At 40.4% G+C, this 20,830-nt stretch overlaps 1 protein-coding gene across 1 annotated transcript in view; it reads right to left on the bottom strand.

Moving 5' to 3' along the window:
• Positions 1–19,807, bottom strand: part of LOC133544912 (dihydropyrimidine dehydrogenase [NADP(+)]-like) — a 70,753-nt gene extending 50,946 nt beyond the window's left edge. Inside the window, exons 1-4 of the mRNA XM_061890155.1 lie at positions 19,753–19,807; positions 18,660–18,748; positions 2,885–3,046; positions 1,561–1,614 (exon numbers count right to left, since the gene is read on the bottom strand). The gene's annotated coding sequence lies outside the window, so the exon portion shown is untranslated. The remainder of the gene's footprint in view (positions 1–1,560; positions 1,615–2,884; positions 3,047–18,659; positions 18,749–19,752) is intronic.
• Positions 19,808–20,830: the final 1,023 nt, after the last annotated feature.

Below are 20,830 nucleotides of genomic sequence, written 5' to 3' on the forward strand. Positions count from 1 at the left end.
TCAAAACTTTTTCGACAATTTCGATATTTTTTTTCGGAAAGCAAATCTTACAGTGAAGAGTTTTGTGAGCGTTCAACCTCGCGTGTTTTAAGCTATATGTCACACTCCAGCACCGTTACATCCGCTCACAGCTGGAGATCGACACAAGTTAGTGGATAATAATCGTTGAATTAAAAAAGGAAATCATCAAAACCTGACCGAGCGTGGCGCTAACTTTGCTAAGCGATTTGAGCAGCGAGTCTGCACCATACGGAGGCAGGACCAGTGTTACGGATGATAAAATATCAACCAGACGGCAGACTTTTATACATGAAAGTATGGAAAAGCTGCTGATGGTGTGTTTGACGGAGAAGCAGCCTAAAGGAGATACTGTGGAAAGTCAACACTTTACATTATTACACACTAAAAAACTACTATAGTTATTTTTCCTACATTCTTTTGTACATTTTTATACAATATTTCTTATCTAACTGTTAGTTTGTCTTTTTAAAAGGAATGTTAAATGTTAAAAAAATATGTTTTGGGTGGCCCAGCACCAACTGGATTGATTTCAATGGTAGACGCTGTTTTGAGATACAAGTGATTTGAGTTAAGAGCTCCGCCAGAGAACCAATTAAGCTGGGACACTACTGTAATTGTAGCAGACACACACTTACTTGTTTCCCTTTGGTGTTTTAGATATCTTTATATTGGACCTTTTTTTTTTTTTTTTTACACTGAATGCAGTAATGGTTTCATTTATATATGCACGTTACATCATTAAGTTGTTGTACAAATGTGCCAAATGTGTGGTATTATTCTAAAGCTTTTATTTTGAAGTGACTTTAACCAGAAATGGTGGCTGCTGTCATACTTTGTCGCAATTGACCCACAAAATAAAAGACGAACTGTTTATGTAAAAGAAAAAAAAAAGAAAAGACGAACTTTCGGACTACCTCATGCTACTTTAAGGAATGTCTTCATGTGATGTTGTGTTCATTGAGATAGTCACGCTTCTGCCACGCCTGTTTTACTTCGGGGGATGTCACGTGGACAGGGAGGAGGGAGGCACGTGGAGGGGGAGGAGCCAGGCAGCAGATGATTGACGTGGAAGATGGAGGAGGGGGAGGAGCCAGGCAGCAGATGATTGACGTGGAAGATGGAGGAGGGGGAGGAGCCAGGCAGCAGATGATTGACGTGGGTTTATTCGACACAGGCCCCCAAATAGCTGCCCCGGATATGCCTGTATATGCTTCTTAAATGCTGGCCCTCCAGAATCAGCTCCATTGGTGTCAAGCAGGTGAAAAGAAACTTTAAAGGAGGGATTATTTTATTTTGAAAGTAAACCGGATCATTTATTTTGTGTGGGTGCATGACTTCCTGTTCAACGCAAGAACAATTCAGTAAAATTGCACCGACGGCGGGAAAATCTAGAAGCCCTGTGTGGGTAGAAAGAAAGCATTGACTTGAATAGATGACATTTGGCATCCTGTGGAAATCTGGAGTTGTGACATAAAGAAGACAATGTCTGAATGGGAATCATTTCCAGCTGCAAACCAATGTGCCGCAGCTGTCTTTTACCTATGTACTTCTTTGTCTTGGGCTCGTGTACTTCTGTGTGTTCCACAGCGGCCTCTGGAAACAATTCAATATCATCATTAAATACATCGTGATGAATACTCTAATGACTTAAATAACTTTAAAAACACTGACAATCCAAAATCTACACTTACAAATGTTATGGATCGCTCTTTTTTTTTTAGACCAAATGGCACACCGCTAAATAAGCCGCATCCACTAATAAAAATAGTTTAGCCACACCAGACTGTAAGTCGCAGATATATATGTTGTGAAATAATTTATTTACACAGAAGTATTCTGTAAATGCTTATTTACATATCTTAATTGGGTGTCTGTAACAGGGCAGTAAAACGTCTGATTAAACAAAACAGAAGTCATGGTCATCGACCCACTATCTGTGCAAGCTAGCTCTCCAATCAGCGAACCAGACTCAATAACTCCACGCTGACGTTTTGGGGAATTTACTGAGGAATTTGTGAAAGTGAAACAATACAAAAAGAATGTAAGTTAATAATACTAACACAGACTCTAGTAAACATGTTAGAATATTAGCTAATACTTACTATGCTAGATACTATAGCATGACAAATATGCATGAAAACACTTCAAATGAGACACTTTAGCAAATAAGAATTGTTTTAGTTATATTGTAAAACTTATAATCATTGCTTGGTGTGATGAATGAAGAATCCTTATGAGCAGGAACGCTATAGACGGCTAGAAGACGGAACGGCACATCTACTTCCGGTTGAAAACCAGTTCTAACAGAGTGGCACACTCGCACCTGCAGTGAGCAAACTCGTCTTAAAGATGGCGCCGTAGCACAAACAATAACTCACCTTTTTTGCTTGTTTTGTTCTTTTATTATTTGCATTATTGCCACATTAGCCACACTGTTTTATAATCAATCAATCATTTATGTATATAGCCCTAAAGCACAAGTGTCTCAAAGGGCTGCACAAACCACAATGACATCCGCGGATCAGCGCCCACATAAGGGCAAGGAAAAACTCAGTGAGACGTCGATGAGAATGACTATAAGAAACCTTGGAGAGGATGTGGGTAACCCCCAGCCCCTCTAGGGGAGACCGGTGCAATGAACGTCGAGTGGGTCTAACATAATATTGCATATATTATAAGCCGCAGGGTTCAAAGCGTAGGAAAAAGGTAGCGGCTTATAGAGTGGAACTGGCTTTTATTGTCATTTACGTTTAGTTTCAAATGGGAAAAAGAGGTGGTGCATCTCACGATGGGTAACGTTCCACCTTTTAGGTTCCACTGGGCTTCAATTCTTCTTAACAGGACCTGGAAAAGCTTCACCCACCTGCCGCTTGGTGCACTTCTAGCATCTCAGCAGCCATCTCCAGCCGGGTGTCCAAGTCCTTGTGGGCGGCATCCATGTCCAGCATTTCCTTCAAGCTGTCAATCACCTCCACGGGGTCCTCGCCCTTGAACTGGTAGTCGCACACAAACAGAGGCCCGCCCACTTGCACGGGAGAAAAGACTCGGTGAGGGAGGCAGAAGACAAGAAGATGAACGCTCATTTGGGAAAACAGAGGCTTCAATCTTTCTTACTGAAAGCACATTTCTCAGCTCTGTGCTAGAAAAAATATTAAAATCACAATAAAAATTAAAGCTGCAAGCAGCGATGGACGGGACCACTTTGGCTGCTGCTCCGCCGACCCAAGCCCAGATAAGCGGTAGAAGATGGATGGATGGATGGATTATTACACAGAGAAAAAGTTGTATACAGATGTGTTATACATCAGTCTCATAGTAGTCACAGTTGTAAAGTGGCTTGGGCATTTTATAAGGACGCCTTGGTGCCGCCATTTTGAGACTCTCATGCATGGTGAATGTAATGCAGTTGTTGTATTGAAGTGGGAATAGCAAACTTCCTGTTGATTTTACCCGGGGGGTCTCAGTGGATGAAATATAGGTCTAACCGGGACTTACATGGTGGTTTTTATTTCATGTTTCTACGACATTGCTACTGGAAGTTAGAGACAGTTTTGTCTGTGTTTTATTCCTAGGGGGCGCTAGAGGGCAATTTTGAGTTGTGGTTTTTTGATTAGATTGCAATTTTCGCCAGTCCTGATGTGTGTGTCAAATTTGCTGAGTTTACGTACCTTCCGCCCGAGTGCGACCACAAAACGGGACAAGCGGTAGGAAATGGATGGATGGATCCAATACCAATTAAACAAAGGGGATAACCTGGATATTTGCCATTTCACATTTTCAGTAAAGAAAACTACACATTATATTTTTGGGGAATATTTTACTTGGATTTTTTTGTTGTTGTTGCAGAAAACACATTTCGATAACCCGATCAAATATTGATGACAATATACGTAGACGAAAATGGACTCAATCTCATCCCGCTGGTATCGATCCAATACCAATGCTGCCAAACAACATGGCCTTTATCAAAAGGTTTATGAGATGTATTATATGTTATGTGGCTCTTTTGATAGTAATCCCCGCACTATTTGATATTTGTGAAAGTAAAACTTCAACAGAACTGCAAACTACAGCTCTCATCATGATTGTCTCGATACTACATCGGTACTGTAAGTATCGGCAGTATCGCTACACTATGTGGGTCGACTCTCAATCAATCAATCAATCAATCAATCAATCAATCAATCAATCCTTATTTATTTATATAGCCCTAAATCACGAGCGTCTCAAAGGGCTGCACAAGCCACAACGACATCCTCAGCTCAGATCCCACATCAGTGCAAGGAAAAACACAACCCAATGGGACAATGAGAAACCTTGGAGGGGACCGCAGATGTGAGAGTCCAGTCCATAGTGGATCTAATATAATAGTGTGAGAGTCCAGTCCATAGTGGATCTAATATAATAGTGTGAGAGTCCAGTCCATAGTGGATCTAACATAACAGTGAGAGTCCAGTCCATAGTGGATCTAACATAATAGTGTGAGAGTCCAGTCCATAGTGGATCTAACATAATAGTGAGAGTCCAGTCCATAGTGGATCTAACATAATAGTGTGAGAGTCCAGTCCATAGTGGATCTAACATAACAGTGAGAGTCCAGTCCATAGTGGATCTAACATAATAGTGAGAGTCCAGTCCATAGTGGATCTAACATAATAGTGAGAGTCCAGTCCATAGTGGATCTAACATAATAGTGTGAGAGTCCAGTCCATAGTGGATCTAACATAATAGTGTGAGAATCCAGTCCATAGTGGATCTAACATAATAGTGAGAGTCCAGTCCATAGTGGATCTAACATAATAGTGAGAGTCCAGTCCATAGTGGATCCAACATAATAGTGTGAAAGTCCAGTCCATAGTGGATCTAATATAATAGTGTGAGAGTCCAGTCCATAGTGGATCTAACATAATAGTGTGAGAATCCAGTCCATAGTGTATCTAACATAATAGTGAGAGTCCAGTCCATAGTGGATCTAACATAATAGTGAGAGTCCAGTCCATAGTGGATCCAACATAATAGTGTGAAAGTCCAGTCCATAGTGGATCTAATATAATAGTGTGAGAGTCCAGTCCATAGTGGATCTAACATAATAGTGTGAGAGTCCAGTCCATAGTGGATCTAACATAACAGTGAGAGTCCAGTCCATAGTGGATCTAACATAATAGTGAGAGTCCAGTCCATAGTGGATCTAACATAATAGTGAGAGTCCAGTCCATAGTGGATCTAACATAATAGTGTGAGAGTCCAGTCCATAGTGGATCTAACATAATAGTGTGAGAATCCAGTCCATAGTGGATCTAACATAATAGTGAGAGTCCAGTCCATAGTGGATCTAACATAATAGTGTGAGAGTCCAGTCCATAGTGGATCCAACATAATAGTGAGAGTCCAGTCCATAGTGGATCCAACATAATAGTGAGAATCCAGTCCATAGTGGACCTAACATAATAGTGAGAGAGTCCAGTCCATAGTGGATCTAACATAATAGTGAGAGTCCAGTCCATAGTGGATCTAACATAATAGTGAGACTCCAGTCCATAGTGGATCTAACATAATAGTGATAGTCCAGTCCATAGTGGATCTAACATAATAGTGTGAGAGTCCAGTCCATAGTGGATCTAATATAATAGTGTGAGAGTCCAGTCCATAGTGGATCTAACATAATAGTGTGAGAGTCCAGTCCATAGTGGATTTAACATAATAGTGTGAGAGTCCAGTCCATAGTGGATCTAACATAATAGTGAGAGAGTCCAGTCCATAGTGGATCTAATATAATAGTGAGAGAGTCCAGTCCATAGTGGGTCTAACATAATAGTGTGAGAGTCCAGTCCATAGTGGATCTAACATAATAGTGATAGTCCAGTCCATAGTGGATCTAACATAATAGTGTGAGAGTCCAGTCCATAGTGGATCTAACATAATAGTGATAGTCCAGTCCATAGTGGGTCTAACATAATAGTGTGAGTCCAGTCCATAGTGGATCTAACATAATAGTGTGAGAGTCCAGTCCATAGTGGATCTAACATAATAGTGAGAGTCCAGTCCATAGTGGATCTAACATAATAGTGTGAGAGTCCAGTCCATAGTGGATCTAATATAATAGTGAGAGAGTCCAGTCCATAGTGGATCTAACATAATAGTGTGAGAGTCCAGTCCATAGTGGATCTAACATAATAGTGATAGTCCAGTCCATAGTGGATCTAACATAATAGTGTGAGAGTCCAGTCCATAGTGGATCTAACATAATAGTGATAGTCCAGTCCATAGTGGATCTAATATAATAGTGTGAGAGTCCAGTCCATAGTGGATCTAACATAATAGTGATAGTCCAGTCCATAGTGGATCTAATATAATAGTGTGAGAGTCCAGTCCATAGTGGATCTAACATAATAGTGTGAGAGTCCAGTCCATAGTGGATCTAACATAATAGTGTGAGAGTCCAGTCCATAGTGGATCTAACATAATAGTGTGAGAGTCCAGTCCATAGTGGATCTAACATAATAGTGTGAGAGTCCAGTCCATAGTGGATCTAGTTAATAGTGTGCGAGTCCAGTCCATAGTGGATCTAACATAATAGTGTGAGAGTCCAGTCCATAGTGGATCTAGTTAATAGTGTGCGAGTCCAGTACATAGTGGGTCTAACATAATAGTGTGAGAGTCCAGTCCATAGTGGATCTAACATAATAGTGTGAGAGTCCAGTCCATAGTGGATCTAACATAATAGTGTTAGAGTCCAGTCCATAGTGGATCTAGTTAATAGTGTGCGAGTCCAGTCCATAGTGGATCTAACATAATAGTGTGAGAGTCCAGTCCATAGTGGATCTAGTTAATAGTGTGCGAGTCCAGTCCATAGTGGATCTAACATAATAGTGTGAGAGTCCAGTCCATAGTGGTTCTAACATAATAGTGTGAGAGTCCAGTCCATAGTGGATCTAACATAATAGTGTGAGAGTCCAGTCCATAGTGGATCTAACATAATAGTGTGAGAGTCCAGTCCATAGTGGATCTAGTTAATAGTGTGCGAGTCCAGTCCATAGTGGATCTAACATAATATTGTGAGAGTCCAGTCCATAGTGGATCTAGTTAATAGTGTGCGAGTCCAGTCCATAGTGGATCTAACATAATAGTGTGAGAGTCCAGTCCATAGTGGATCTAGTTAATAGTGTGCGAGTCCAGTCCATAGTGGATCTAACATAATAGTGTGAGAGTCCAGTCCATAGTGGATCTAACATAATAGTGTGAGAGTCCAGTCCATAGTGGATCTAACATAATAGTGTGAGAGTCCAGTTCATAGTGGATCTAACATAATAGTGTGAGAGTCCAGTCCATAGTGGATCTAACATAATAGTGAGAGTCCAGTCCATAGTGGATCTAACATAATAGTGAGAGAGTCCAGTCCATAATGGGTCTAACATAACAGTGTGAGAGTCCAGTCCATAGTGGATCTAACATAATAGTGATAGTCCAGTCCATAGTGGATCTAACATAATAGTGTGAGAGTCCAGTCCATAGTGGATCTAACATAATAGTGATAGTCCAGTCCATAGTGGATCTAACATAATAGTGTGAGTCCAGTCCATAGTGGATCTAACATAATAGTGTGAGAGTCCAGTCCATAGTGGATCTAACATAATAGTGAGAGTCCAGTCCATAGTGGATCTAACATAATAGTGTGAGAGTCCAGTCCATAGTGGATCTAATATAATAGTGAGAGAGTCCAGTCCATAGTGGATCTAACATAATAGTGTGAGAGTCCAGTCCATAGTGGATCTAACATAATAGTGTGAGAGTCCAGTCCATAGTGGATCTAACATAATAGTGTGAGAGTCCAGTCCATAGTGGATCTAACATAATAGTGTGAGAGTCCAGTCCATAGTGGATCTAACATAATAGTGTGATAGTCCAGTCCATAGTGGATCTAACATAATAGTGTGAGAGTCCAGTCCATAGTGGATCTAACATAATAGTGATAGTCCAGTCCATAGTGGATCTAATATAATAGTGTGAGTCCAGTCCATAGTGGATCTAACATAATAGTGAGAGTCCAGTCCATAGTGGATCTAACATAATAGTGAGAGTCCAGTCCATAGTGGATCTAACATAATAGTGATAGTCCAGTCCATAGTGGATCTAATATAATAGTGTGAGAGTCCAGTCCATAGTGGATCTAATATAAAAGTGTGAGAGTCCAGTCCATAGTGGATCTAACATAATAGTGTGAGAGTCCAGTCCATAGTGGATCTAACATAATAGTGTGAGAGTCCAGTCCATAGTGGATCTAATATAATAGTGTGAGAGTCCAGTCCATAGTGGATCTAACATAATAGTGTGAGAGTCCAGTCCATAGTGGATCTAGTTAATAGTGTGCGAGTCCTGTCCATAGTGGAACTAACATAATAGTGTGAGAGTCCAGTCCATAGTGGATCTAGTTAATAGTGTGCGAGTCCAGTACATAGTGGGTCTAACATAATAGTGTGAGAGTCCAGTCCATAGTGGATCTAACATAATAGTGTGAGAGTCCAGTCCATAGTGGATCTAACATAATAGTGTGAGAGTCCAGTCCATAGTGGATCTAGTTAATAGTGTGCGAGTCCAGTCCATAGTGGATCTAACATAATAGTGTGAGAGTCCAGTCCATAGTGGATCTAGTTAATAGTGTGCGAGTCCAGTCCATAGTGGATCTAACATAATAGTGTGAGAGTCCAGTCCATAGTGGATCTAACATAATAGTGTGAGAGTCCAGTCCATAGTGGATCTAACATAATAGTGTGAGAGTCCAGTCCATAGTGGATCTAGTTAATAGTGTGCGAGTCCAGTCCATAGTGGATCTAACACAATAGTGTGAGAATCCAGTCCATAGTGGATCTAGTTAATAGTGTGCGAGTCCAGTCCATAGTGGATCTAACATAATAGTGTGAGAGTCCAGTCCATAGTGGATCTAGTTAATAGTGTGCAAGTCCAGTCCATAGTGGATCTAACATAATAGTGTGAGAGTCCAGTCCATAGTGGTTCTAACATAATAGTGTGAGAGTCCAGTCCATAGTGGATCTAACATAATAGTGTGAGAGTCCAGTCCATAGTGGATCTAACATAATAGTGTGAGAGTCCAGTCCATAGTGGATCTAGTTAATAGTGTGCGAGTCCAGTCCATAGTGGATCTAACATAATATTGTAAGAGTCCAGTCCATAGTGGATCTAGTTAATAGTGTGCGAGTCCAGTCCATAGTGGATCTAACATAATAGTGTGAGAGTCCAGTCCATAGTGGATCTAGTTAATAGTGTGCGAGTCCAGTCCATAGTGGATCTAACATAATAGTGTGAGAGTCCAGTCCATAGTGGATCTAACATAATAGTGTGAGAGTCCAGTCCATAGTGGATCTAACATAATAGTGTGAGAGTCCAGTTCATAGTGGATCTAACATAATAGTGTGAGAGTCCAGTCCATAGTGGATCTAACATAATAGTGAGAGTCCAGTCCATAGTGGATCTAACATAATAGTGAGAGAGTCCAGTCCATAGTGGATCTAACATAATAGTGTGAGAGTCCAGTCCATAGTGGATCTAATATAATAGTGAGAGAGTCCAGTCCATAGTGGGTCTAACATAACAGTGTGAGAGTCCAGTCCATAGTGGATCTAACATAATAGTGATAGTCCAGTCCATAGTGGATCTAACATAATAGTGTGAGTCCAGTCCATAGTGGATCTAACATAATAGTGTGAGAGTCCAGTCCATAGTGATCTAACATAATAGTGAGAGTCCAGTCCATAGTGGATCTAACATAATAGTGTGAGAGTCCAGTCCATAGTGGATCTAATATAATAGTGAGAGAGTCCAGTCCATAGTGGATCTAACATAATAGTGTGAGAGTCCAGTCCATAGTGGATCTAACATAATAGTGTGAGAGTCCAGTCCATAGTGGATCTAACATAATAGTGTGAGAGTCCAGTCCATAGTGGATCTAACATAATAGTGTGAGAGTCCAGTCCATAGTGGATCTAACATAATAGTGTGATAGTCCAGTCCATAGTGGATCTAACATAATAGTGTGAGAGTCCAGTCCATAGTGGATCTAACATAATAGTGATAGTCCAGTCCATAGTGGATCTAATATAATAGTGTGAGTCCAGTCCATAGTGGATCTAACATAATAGTGAGAGTCCAGTCCATAGTGGATCTAACATAATAGTGAGAGTCCAGTCCATAGTGGATCTAACATAATAGTGATAGTCCAGTCCATAGTGGATCTAATATAATAGTGTGAGAGTCCAGTCCATAGTGGATCTAATATAATAGTGTGAGAGTCCAGTCCATAGTGGATCTAACATAATAGTGTGAGAGTCCAGTCCATAGTGGATCTAACATAATAGTGTGAGAGTCCAGTCCATAGTGGATCTAATATAATAGTGTGAGAGTCCAGTCCATAGTGGATCTAACATAATAGTGTGAGAGTCCAGTCCATAGTGGATCTAGTTAATAGTGTGCGAGTCCAGTCCATAGTGGAACTAACATAATAGTGTGAGAGTCCAGTCCATAGTGGATCTAGTTAATAGTGTGCGAGTCCAGTACATAGTGGGTCTAACATAATAGTGTGAGAGTCCAGTCCATAGTGGATCTAACATAATAGTGTGAGAGTCCAGTCCATAGTGGATCTAACATAATAGTGTGAGACTCCAGTCCATAGTGGATCTAACATAATAGTGTGAGAGTCCAGTCCATAGTGGATCTAACATAATAGTGTGAGAGTCCAGTCCATAGTGGATCTAGTTAATAGTGTGCGAGTCCAGTCCATAGTGGATCTAACACAATAGTGTGAGAGTCCAGTCCATAGTGGATCTAGTTAATAGTGTGCGAGTCCAGTCCATAGTGGATCTAACATAATAGTGTGAGAGTCCAGTCCATAGTGGATCTAGTTAATAGTGTGCGAGTCCAGTCCATAGTGGATCTAACATAATAGTGTGAGAGTCCAGTCCATAGTGGATCTAACATAATAGTGTGAGAGTCCAGTCCATAGTGGATCTAACATAATAGTGAGAGTCCAGTCCATAGTGGATCTAACATAATAGTGTGAGAGTCCAGTCCATAGTGGATCTAACATAATAGTGAGAGTCCAGTCCATAGTGGATCTAACATAATAGTGAGAGTCCAGTCCATAGTGGATCTCAAATAATAGTGAAAGTCCAGTCCATAGTGGATCTAACATAATAGTGTGAGAGTTCAGTCCATAGTGGATCTAACATAATAGTGAGAGTCCAGTCCATAGTGGGTCTAACATGATAGTGGAAGTCCAGTCCATAGTGGATCCAACATAATAGTGAGAGTCCAGTCCATAGTGGGTCTAACATGATAGTGGAGGTCCAGTCCACAGTGGATCTAACATAAAAGTGTGAGAGTCCAGTCCATAGTGGATCTAACATAATAGTGTGAGAGTCCAGTCCATAGTGGATCTAGTTAATAGTGTGCGAGTCCAGTCCATAGTGGATCTAACATAATAGTGTGAGAGTCCAGTCCATAGTGGATCTAGTTAATAGTGTGCGAGTCCAGTACATAGTGGGTCTAACATAATAGTGTGAGAGTCCAGTCAATAGTGGATCTAACATAATAGTGTGAGAGTCCAGTCCATAGTGGATCTAACATAATAGTGTGAGAGTCCAGTCCATAGTGGATCTAGTTAATAGTGTGCGAGTCCAGTCCATAGTGGATCTAACATAATAGTGTGAGAGTCCAGTCCATATTGGATCTAGTTAATAGTGTGCGAGTCCAGTCCATAGTGGATCTAACATAATAGTGTGAGAGTCCAGTCCATAGTGGATCTAACATAATAGTGTGAGAGTCCAGTCCATAGTGGATCTAACATAATAGTGTGAGAGTCCAGTCCATAGTGGATCTAACATAATAGTGTGAGAGTCCAGTCCATAGTGGATCTAACATAATAGTGTGAGAGTCCAGTCCATAGTGGATCTAGTTAATAGTGTGCGAGTCCAGTCCATAGTGGATCTAACATAATAGTGTGAGAGTCCAGTCCATAGTGGATCTAGTTAATAGTGTGCAAGTCCAGTCCATAGTGGATCTAACATAATAGTGTGAGAGTCCAGTCCATAGTGGTTCTAACATAATAGTGTGAGAGTCCAGTCCATAGTGGATCTAACATAATAGTGTGAGAGTCCAGTCCATAGTGGATCTAACATAATAGTGTGAGAGTCCAGTCCATAGTGGATCTAGTTAATAGTGTGCGAGTCCAGTCCATAGTGGATCTAACATAATATTGTAAGAGTCCAGTCCATAGTGGATCTAGTTAATAGTGTGCGAGTCCAGTCCATAGTGGATCTAACATAATAGTGTGAGAGTCCAGTCCATAGTGGATCTAGTTAATAGTGTGCGAGTCCAGTCCATAGTGGATCTAACATAATAGTGTGAGAGTCCAGTCCATAGTGGATCTAACATAATAGTGTGAGAGTCCAGTCCATAGTGGATCTAACATAATAGTGTGAGAGTCCAGTTCATAGTGGATCTAACATAATAGTGTGAGAGTCCAGTCCATAGTGGATCTAACATAATAGTGAGAGTCCAGTCCATAGTGGATCTAACATAATAGTGAGAGAGTCCAGTCCATAGTGGATCTAACATAATAGTGAGAGAGTCCAGTCCATAGTGGGTCTAACATAACAGTGTGAGAGTCCAGTCCATAGTGGATCTAACATAATAGTGATAGTCCGGTCCATAGTGATCTAACATAATAGTGAGAGTCCAGTCCATAGTGGATCTAACATAATAGTGTGAGAGTCCAGTCCATAGTGGATCTAATATAATAGTGAGAGAGTCCAGTCCATAGTGGATCTAACATAATAGTGTGAGAGTCCAGTCCATAGTGGATCTAACATAATAGTGTGAGAGTCCAGTCCATAGTGGATCTAACATAATAGTGTGAGAGTCCAGTCCATAGTGGATCTAACATAATAGTGTGAGAGTCCAGTCCATAGTGGATCTAACATAATAGTGTGATAGTCCAGTCCATAGTGGATCTAACATAATAGTGTGAGAGTCCAGTCCATAGTGGATCTAACATAATAGTGATAGTCCAGTCCATAGTGGATCTAATATAATAGTGTGAGTCCAGTCCATAGTGGATCTAACATAATAGTGTGAGTCCAGTCCATAGTGGATCTAACATAATAGTGTGAGAGTCCAGTCCATAGTGATCTAACATAATAGTGAGAGTCCAGTCCATAGTGGATCTAACATAATAGTGTGAGAGTCCAGTCCATAGTGGATCTAATATAATAGTGAGAGAGTCCAGTCCATAGTGGATCTAACATAATAGTGTGAGAGTCCAGTCCATAGTGGATCTAACATAATAGTGTGAGAGTCCAGTCCATAGTGGATCTAACATAATAGTGTGAGAGTCCAGTCCATAGTGGATCTAACATAATAGTGTGAGAGTCCAGTCCATAGTGGATCTAACATAATAGTGTGATAGTCCAGTCCATAGTGGATCTAACATAATAGTGTGAGAGTCCAGTCCATAGTGGATCTAACATAATAGTGATAGTCCAGTCCATAGTGGATCTAATATAATAGTGTGAGTCCAGTCCATAGTGGATCTAACATAATAGTGAGAGTCCAGTCCATAGTGGATCTAACATAATAGTGAGAGTCCAGTCCATAGTGGATCTAACATAATAGTGATAGTCCAGTCCATAGTGGATCTAATATAATAGTGTGAGAGTCCAGTCCATAGTGGATCTAATATAATAGTGTGAGAGTCCAGTCCATAGTGGATCTAACATAATAGTGTGAGAGTCCAGTCCATAGTGGATCTAACATAATAGTGTGAGAGTCCAGTCCATAGTGGATCTAATATAATAGTGTGAGAGTCCAGTCCATAGTGGATCTAACATAATAGTGTGAGAGTCCAGTCCATAGTGGATCTAGTTAATAGTGTGCGAGTCCAGTCCATAGTGGAACTAACATAATAGTGTGAGAGTCCAGTCCATAGTGGATCTAGTTAATAGTGTGCGAGTCCAGTACATAGTGGGTCTAACATAATAGTGTGAGTGTCCAGTCCATAGTGGATCTAACATAATAGTGTGAGAGTCCAGTCCATAGTGGATCTAACATAATAGTGTGAGACTCCAGTCCATAGTGGATCTAACATAATAGTGTGAGAGTCCAGTCCATAGTGGATCTAACATAATAGTGTGAGAGTCCAGTCCATAGTGGATCTAGTTAATAGTGTGCGAGTCCAGTCCATAGTGGATCTAACACAATAGTGTGAGAGTCCAGTCCATAGTGGATTTAGTTAATAGTGTGCGAGTCCAGTCCATAGTGGATCTAACATAATAGTGTGAGAGTCCAGTCCATAGTGGATCTAGTTAATAGTGTGCGAGTCCAGTCCATAGTGGATCTAACATAATAGTGTGAGAGTCCAGTCCATAGTGGATCTAGTTAATAGTGTGCGAGTCCAGTACATAGTGGGTCTAACATAATAGTGTGAGAGTCCAGTCAATAGTGGATCTAACATAATAGTGTGAGAGTCCAGTCCATAGTGGATCTAACATAATAGTGTGAGAGTCCAGTCCATAGTGGATCTAGTTAATAGTGTGCGAGTCCAGTCCATAGTGGATCTAACATAATAGTGTGAGAGTCCAGTCCATATTGGATCTAGTTAATAGTGTGCGAGTCCAGTCCATAGTGGATCTAACATAATAGTGTGAGAGTCCAGTCCATAGTGGATCTAACATAATAGTGTGAGAGTCCAGTCCATAGTGGATCTAACATAATAGTGTGAGAGTCCAGTCCATAGTGGATCTAACATAATAGTGTGAGAGTCCAGTCCATAGTGGATCTAACATAATAGTGTGAGAGTCCAGTCCATAGTGGATCTAGTTAATAGTGTGCGAGTCCAGTCCATAGTGGATCTAACATAATAGTGTGAGAGTCCAGTCCATAGTGGATCTAGTTAATAGTGTGCGAGTCCAGTCCATAGTGGATCTAACATAATAGTGTGAGAGTCCAGTCCATAGTGGATCTAACATAATAGTGTGAGAGTCCAGTCCATAGTGGATCTAGTTAATAGTGTGCGAGTCCAGTCCATAGTGGATCTAACATAATAGTGTGAGAGTCCAGTCCATAGTGGATCTAGTTAATAGTGTGCGAGTCCAGTACATAGTGGGTCTAACATAATAGTGTGAGAGTCCAGTCCATAGTGGATCTAACATAATAGTGTGAGAGTCCAGTCCATAGTGGATCTAACATAATAGTGTGAGAGTCCAGTCCATAGTGGATCTAGTTAATAGTGTGCGAGTCCAGTCCATAGTGGATCTAACATAATAGTGTGAGAGTCCAGTCCATATTGGATCTAGTTAATAGTGTGCGAGTCCAGTCCATAGTGGATCTAACATAATAGTGTGAGAGTCCAGTCCATAGTGGATCTAACATAATAGTGTGAGAGTCCAGTCCATAGTGGATCTAACATAATAGTGTGAGAGTCCAGTCCATAGTGGATCTAACATAATAGTGTGAGAGTCCAGCCCATAGTGGATCTAACATAATAGTGTGAGAGTCCAGTCCATAGTGGATCTAGTTAATAGTGTGCGAGTCCAGTCCATAGTGGATCTAACATAATAGTGTGAGAGTCCAGTCCATAGTGGATCTAGTTAATAGTGTGCGAGTCCAGTCCATAGTGGATCTAACATAATAGTGTGAGAGTCCAGTCCATAGTGGATCTAACATAATAGTGTGAGAGTCCAGTCCATAGTGGATCTAACATAATAGTGTGAGAGTCCAGTCCATAGTGGATCTAACATAATAGTGTGAGAGTCCAGTCCATAGTGGATCTAACATAATAGTGAGAGTCCAGTCCATAGTGAATCTAACATAATAGTGAGAGAGTCCAGTCCATAGTGGATCTAACATAATAGTGTGAGAGTCCAGTCCATAGTGGATCTAATATAATAGTGAGAGAGTCCAGTCCATAGTGGGTCTAACATAATAGTGTGAGAGTCCAGTCCATAGTGGATCTAACATAATAGTGATAGTCCAGTCCATAGTGGATCTAACATAATAGTGTGAGTCCAGTCCATAGTGGATCTAACATAATAGTGTGAGAGTCCAGTCCATAGTGGATCTAACATAATAGTGAGAGTCCAGTCCATAGTGGATCTAACATAATAGTGTGAGAGTCCAGTCCATAGTGGATCTAATATAATAGTGAGAGAGTCCAGTCCATAGTGGATCTAACATAATAGTGTGAGAGTCCAGTCCATAGTGGATCTAACATAATAGTGTGAGAGTCCAGTCCATAGTGGATCTAACATAATAGTGTGAGAGTCCAGTCCATAGTGGATCTAACATAATAGTGTGATAGTCCAGTCCATAGTGGATCTAACATAATAGTGTGATAGTCCAGTCCATAGTGGATCTAACATAATAGTGTGAGAGTCCAGTCCATAGTGGATCTAACATAATAGTGATAGTCCAGTCCATAGTGGATCTAATATAATAGTGTGAGAGTCCAGTCCATAGTGGATCTAACATAATAGTGTGAGAGTCCAGTCCATAGTGGATCTAATATAATAGTGTGAGAGTCAAGTCCATAGTGGATCTAACATAATAGTGTGAGAGTCCAGTCCATAGTGGATCTAGTTAATAGTGTGCGAGTCCAGTCCATAGTGGATCTAACATAATAGTGTGAGAGTCCAGTCCATAGTGGATCTAGTTAATAGTGTGCGAGTCCAGTACATAGTGGGTCTAACATAATAGTGTGAGAGTCCAGTCCATAGTGGATCTAACATAATAGTGTGAGAGTCCAGTCCATAGTGGATCTAACATAATAGTGTGAGAGTCCAGTCCATAGTGGATCTAGTTAATAGTGTGCGAGTCCAGTCCATAGTGGATCTAACATAATAGTGTGAGAGTCCAGTCCATAGTGGATCTAGTTAATAGTGTGCGAGTCCAGTCCATAGTGGATCTAACATAATAGTGTGAGAGTCCAGTCCATAGTGGATCTAGTTAATAGTGTGCGAGTCCAGTCCATAGTGGATCTAACATAATAGTGTGAGAGTCCAGTCCATAGTGGATCCAACATAATAGTGTGAGAGTCCAGTCCATAGTGGATCTAACATAATAGTGTGAGAGTCCAGTCCATAGTGGATCTAACATAATAGTGTGAGAGTCCAGTCCATAGTGGATCTAACATAATAGTGAGAGTCCAGTCCATAGTGGATCTAACATAATAGTGAGAGTCCAGTCCATAGTGGATCTCAAATAATAGTGAAAGTCCAGTCCATAGTGGATCTAACATAATAGTGTGAGAGTTCAGTCCATAGTGGATCTAACATAATAGTGTGAGAGTTCAGTCCATAGTGGATCTAACATAATAGTGAAAGTCCAGTCCATAGTGGATCTAACATAATAGTGAGAGTCCAATCCATAGTGGATCTCACATAATAGTGAGAGTCCAGTCCATAGTGGATCTAACATAATAGTGTGAGAGTCCAGTGCATAGTGGATCTAACATAATAGTGAGAGTCCAGTCCATAGTGGATTTAACATAATAGTGAGAGTCCAGTCCATAGTGGATCTAACATAATAGTGTGAGAGTCCAGTCCATAGTGGATCTAACATAATAGTGTGAGAGTCCAGTCCATAGTGGATCTAACATAATAGTGAGAGTCCAGCCCATAGTGGATCTAACATAATAGTGAGAGTCCAATCCATAGTGGATCTCACATAATAGTGAGAGTCCAGTCCATAGTGGATCTAACATAATAGTGTGAGAGTCCAGTGCATAGTGGATCTAACATAATAGTGAGAGTCCAGTCCACAGTGGATCTAACATAAAAGTGTGAGAGTCCAGTCCATAGTGGATCTAACATAATAGTGAGAGTCCAGTCCATAGTGGATCTAACATAATAGTGAGAGTCCAGTCCATAGTGGATCTAACATAATAGTGTGAGAGTCCAGTCCATAGTGGATCTAACATAATAGTGTGAGAGTCCAGTCCATAGTGGATCTAACATAATAGTGTGAGAGTCCAGTCCATAGTGGATCTAACATAATAGTGTGAGAGTCCAGTCCATAGTGGATCTAACATAATAGTGAGAGTCCAGTCCATAGTGGATCTAACATAATAGTGAGAGTCCAGTCCATAGTGGATCTAACATAATAGTGAGAGTCCAGTCCATAGTGGATCTAACATAATAGTGAGAGTCCAGTCCATAGTGGATCTAACATAATAGTGAGAGTCCAGTCCATAGTGGATCTAAAATAATAGTGAGAGTTAATTTCCCCTCCGGGATTAATAAAGTACTTCTGATTCTGATTCTGATAAAACCCAACACATTCAAAACTAGTTCAGCGTAGAAAATATAACGGCCGATGTTTCTTCCAAATCAAACACATCTGTTGGAGAAATGATTTGTCCTCCTTTTGTCAGGGTAAGAAGGCCTTAGAGTTGTCCTTCATTGTGCTAGAAAAAGATGAAGGCAATGACTGCACCCTGTTAATGCACCACACACATGTCATTCTTCACCTCCCAGGGGGAATGATCAAGGGTGATGGGTCAAATGCAGAGAATAATTTGGCCACACCTAGTGTGTTTGTGACTATCATGGCTACTTGAACTTGAACTTTATTACCTGGGATGCCTCGGGAGGAGCTGGATGAAGTGGCTGGGGAGAGGGAAGTCTGGCCTTCCCTGCTTAGGCTGCTGCCCCCACGACCCGACCTGGGATAAGTGGAAGAAGATGGATGGATGGAATTATGTCATGAGTTTAATTCGTCCAAGCGCGATTGTCCAACCAATGAAATGTTTCCCTGCAAAACTTGAGCTTTCACCACTGAGTCACCAAAATTAGAATTCTTCAATATTGGCTGCAATATGAAGCATTTAACCCCCGTCCGTTATGGCTGCTTATGGAAGGCAAACTCAACAAAACCAGTATATCTTAGGGCTCTGGTTCACTCTCCCATCCACTCTTCTACCTCCGCCTTCACCAAAAATCCAACTGTAAAAACCTCATACAGAATTAGGGTTTAAGCGCTATTTTGGTTTACAGACTATTTCTAGTCTTGTACCCATCACTACTAACCATGCTTTCTTTCCCTCTCTTGACGATAATGCCTTTTTTACAGACAATTTTTAGTCTATATACATACACACACACACATATATATACACACACACACACACACACACACAAAACATATACATATATATAAATATAGTACATATATATATATAGTACATGTATACGTATATATACACACACCCACATTTATTAATACAGTACATATTTACACACACACATACATATAAATATACATACACATATATCAATCAATCAATCAATCAATCAATCAATCAATGTTTACTTCTATAGCCCTAAATCACTAGTGTCTCAAAGGGCTGCACAAACCACAACACAAACTATCCATCCATCCATCCATTTGCTACCGCTTATTCCCTTTTTTTTGGGGTCGCGGGGGGCGCTGGCGCCTATCTCAGCTACAATCGGGCGGAAGGCGGGGTACACCCTGGACAAGTCGCCACCTCATCGCAGGGCACAACACAAACTATATATATATATATATATATATATATATATATATATATATATATATATATAGAGGAAATAAACAACATTCATTATACAAAAATAATACTTTAAATTACATTACCAAAAACGTTTTATCACAAAAAAAATAATAATAATACACAAATCCACATACCTGTTTTGGAAACATGAAACACATACACAGGTCTCTACTTTTCTGGCGGAGTGATACCTGCGTAAATACCATGTGTAATTATGACCAAACATTTCAAACATTCGACGCTCTAATCCTTACTTAACAAAATGGTGCACTAAAAAATACTTAAAACAACACATCACTTATACCTACAACAGTAGTATTGTAACTTTTAAAGTATTATGAAAGTTTAGAAATAATATTTACACAAGAAACACAGAGCAATGAAGAACTATTACCTCATCAGCAAAAGTCCGAAAAATTATCCGACAAAAACGCAGTCACTTCCTGCACCAGACAATTGGTTCTTCAAAATAAAACTAATACTTCAAAATAAAACATAACACCTTGTCTCGTTCATAATACAGCGCAACAACATATCACTATTACACATACATATATACATATATATATATATATATATATATATATATATATATATATATATAAATATATATATATATATATATATATATAAATATATATATATAAGTGTTTAAAAGTAGATGAGTCAATTCATGAAGGAATTATGTACGGATGCTCCAATGCTGGGGGACTGACACAGGGATTTTGCTTTTACACACACCATCCTGACCTACGGTTTCAACTTTTGGTACTTCTTAAAACCGTAACTTAATAGGGTTGGCTGAACAGCTACCAAGGAGCGATGCACCACGGCGCCCATGTTAACTACCCAACCGTAACTTAAAAAGATTGGTTGAACAGCTATAAGGACTGTGCAGCTAGTCTGCGGCTGGGCAGACCCTAGCTGCTGTTGCCCGGAGGGGCCGGGCAGACCCATGCATGCTGTTGCCCGGAGGGGCCGGGCAGACCCATGCATGCTGTTGCCCGGAGGGGCCGGGCAGACCCATGCATGCTGTTGCCCAGTCTCATTTGATCAGGAGGTGTCTTCTGCCAAGGCATTTACTCTCCTGAAGGAATAAATAAAGTACTATCTAATCTAAATTTATTGATGTCTTGGACAATTTCTCAATCGGTGGAGAATTGTTGAAGTAATAACATGTTGAAATGACAAATGGTAATACGGAATTTCGGG

Source organism: Nerophis ophidion, linkage group LG28 (assembly GCF_033978795.1).
Source record: "Nerophis ophidion isolate RoL-2023_Sa linkage group LG28, RoL_Noph_v1.0, whole genome shotgun sequence".
NCBI classification, from domain to species: Eukaryota; Metazoa; Chordata; class Actinopteri; order Syngnathiformes; family Syngnathidae; genus Nerophis; species Nerophis ophidion.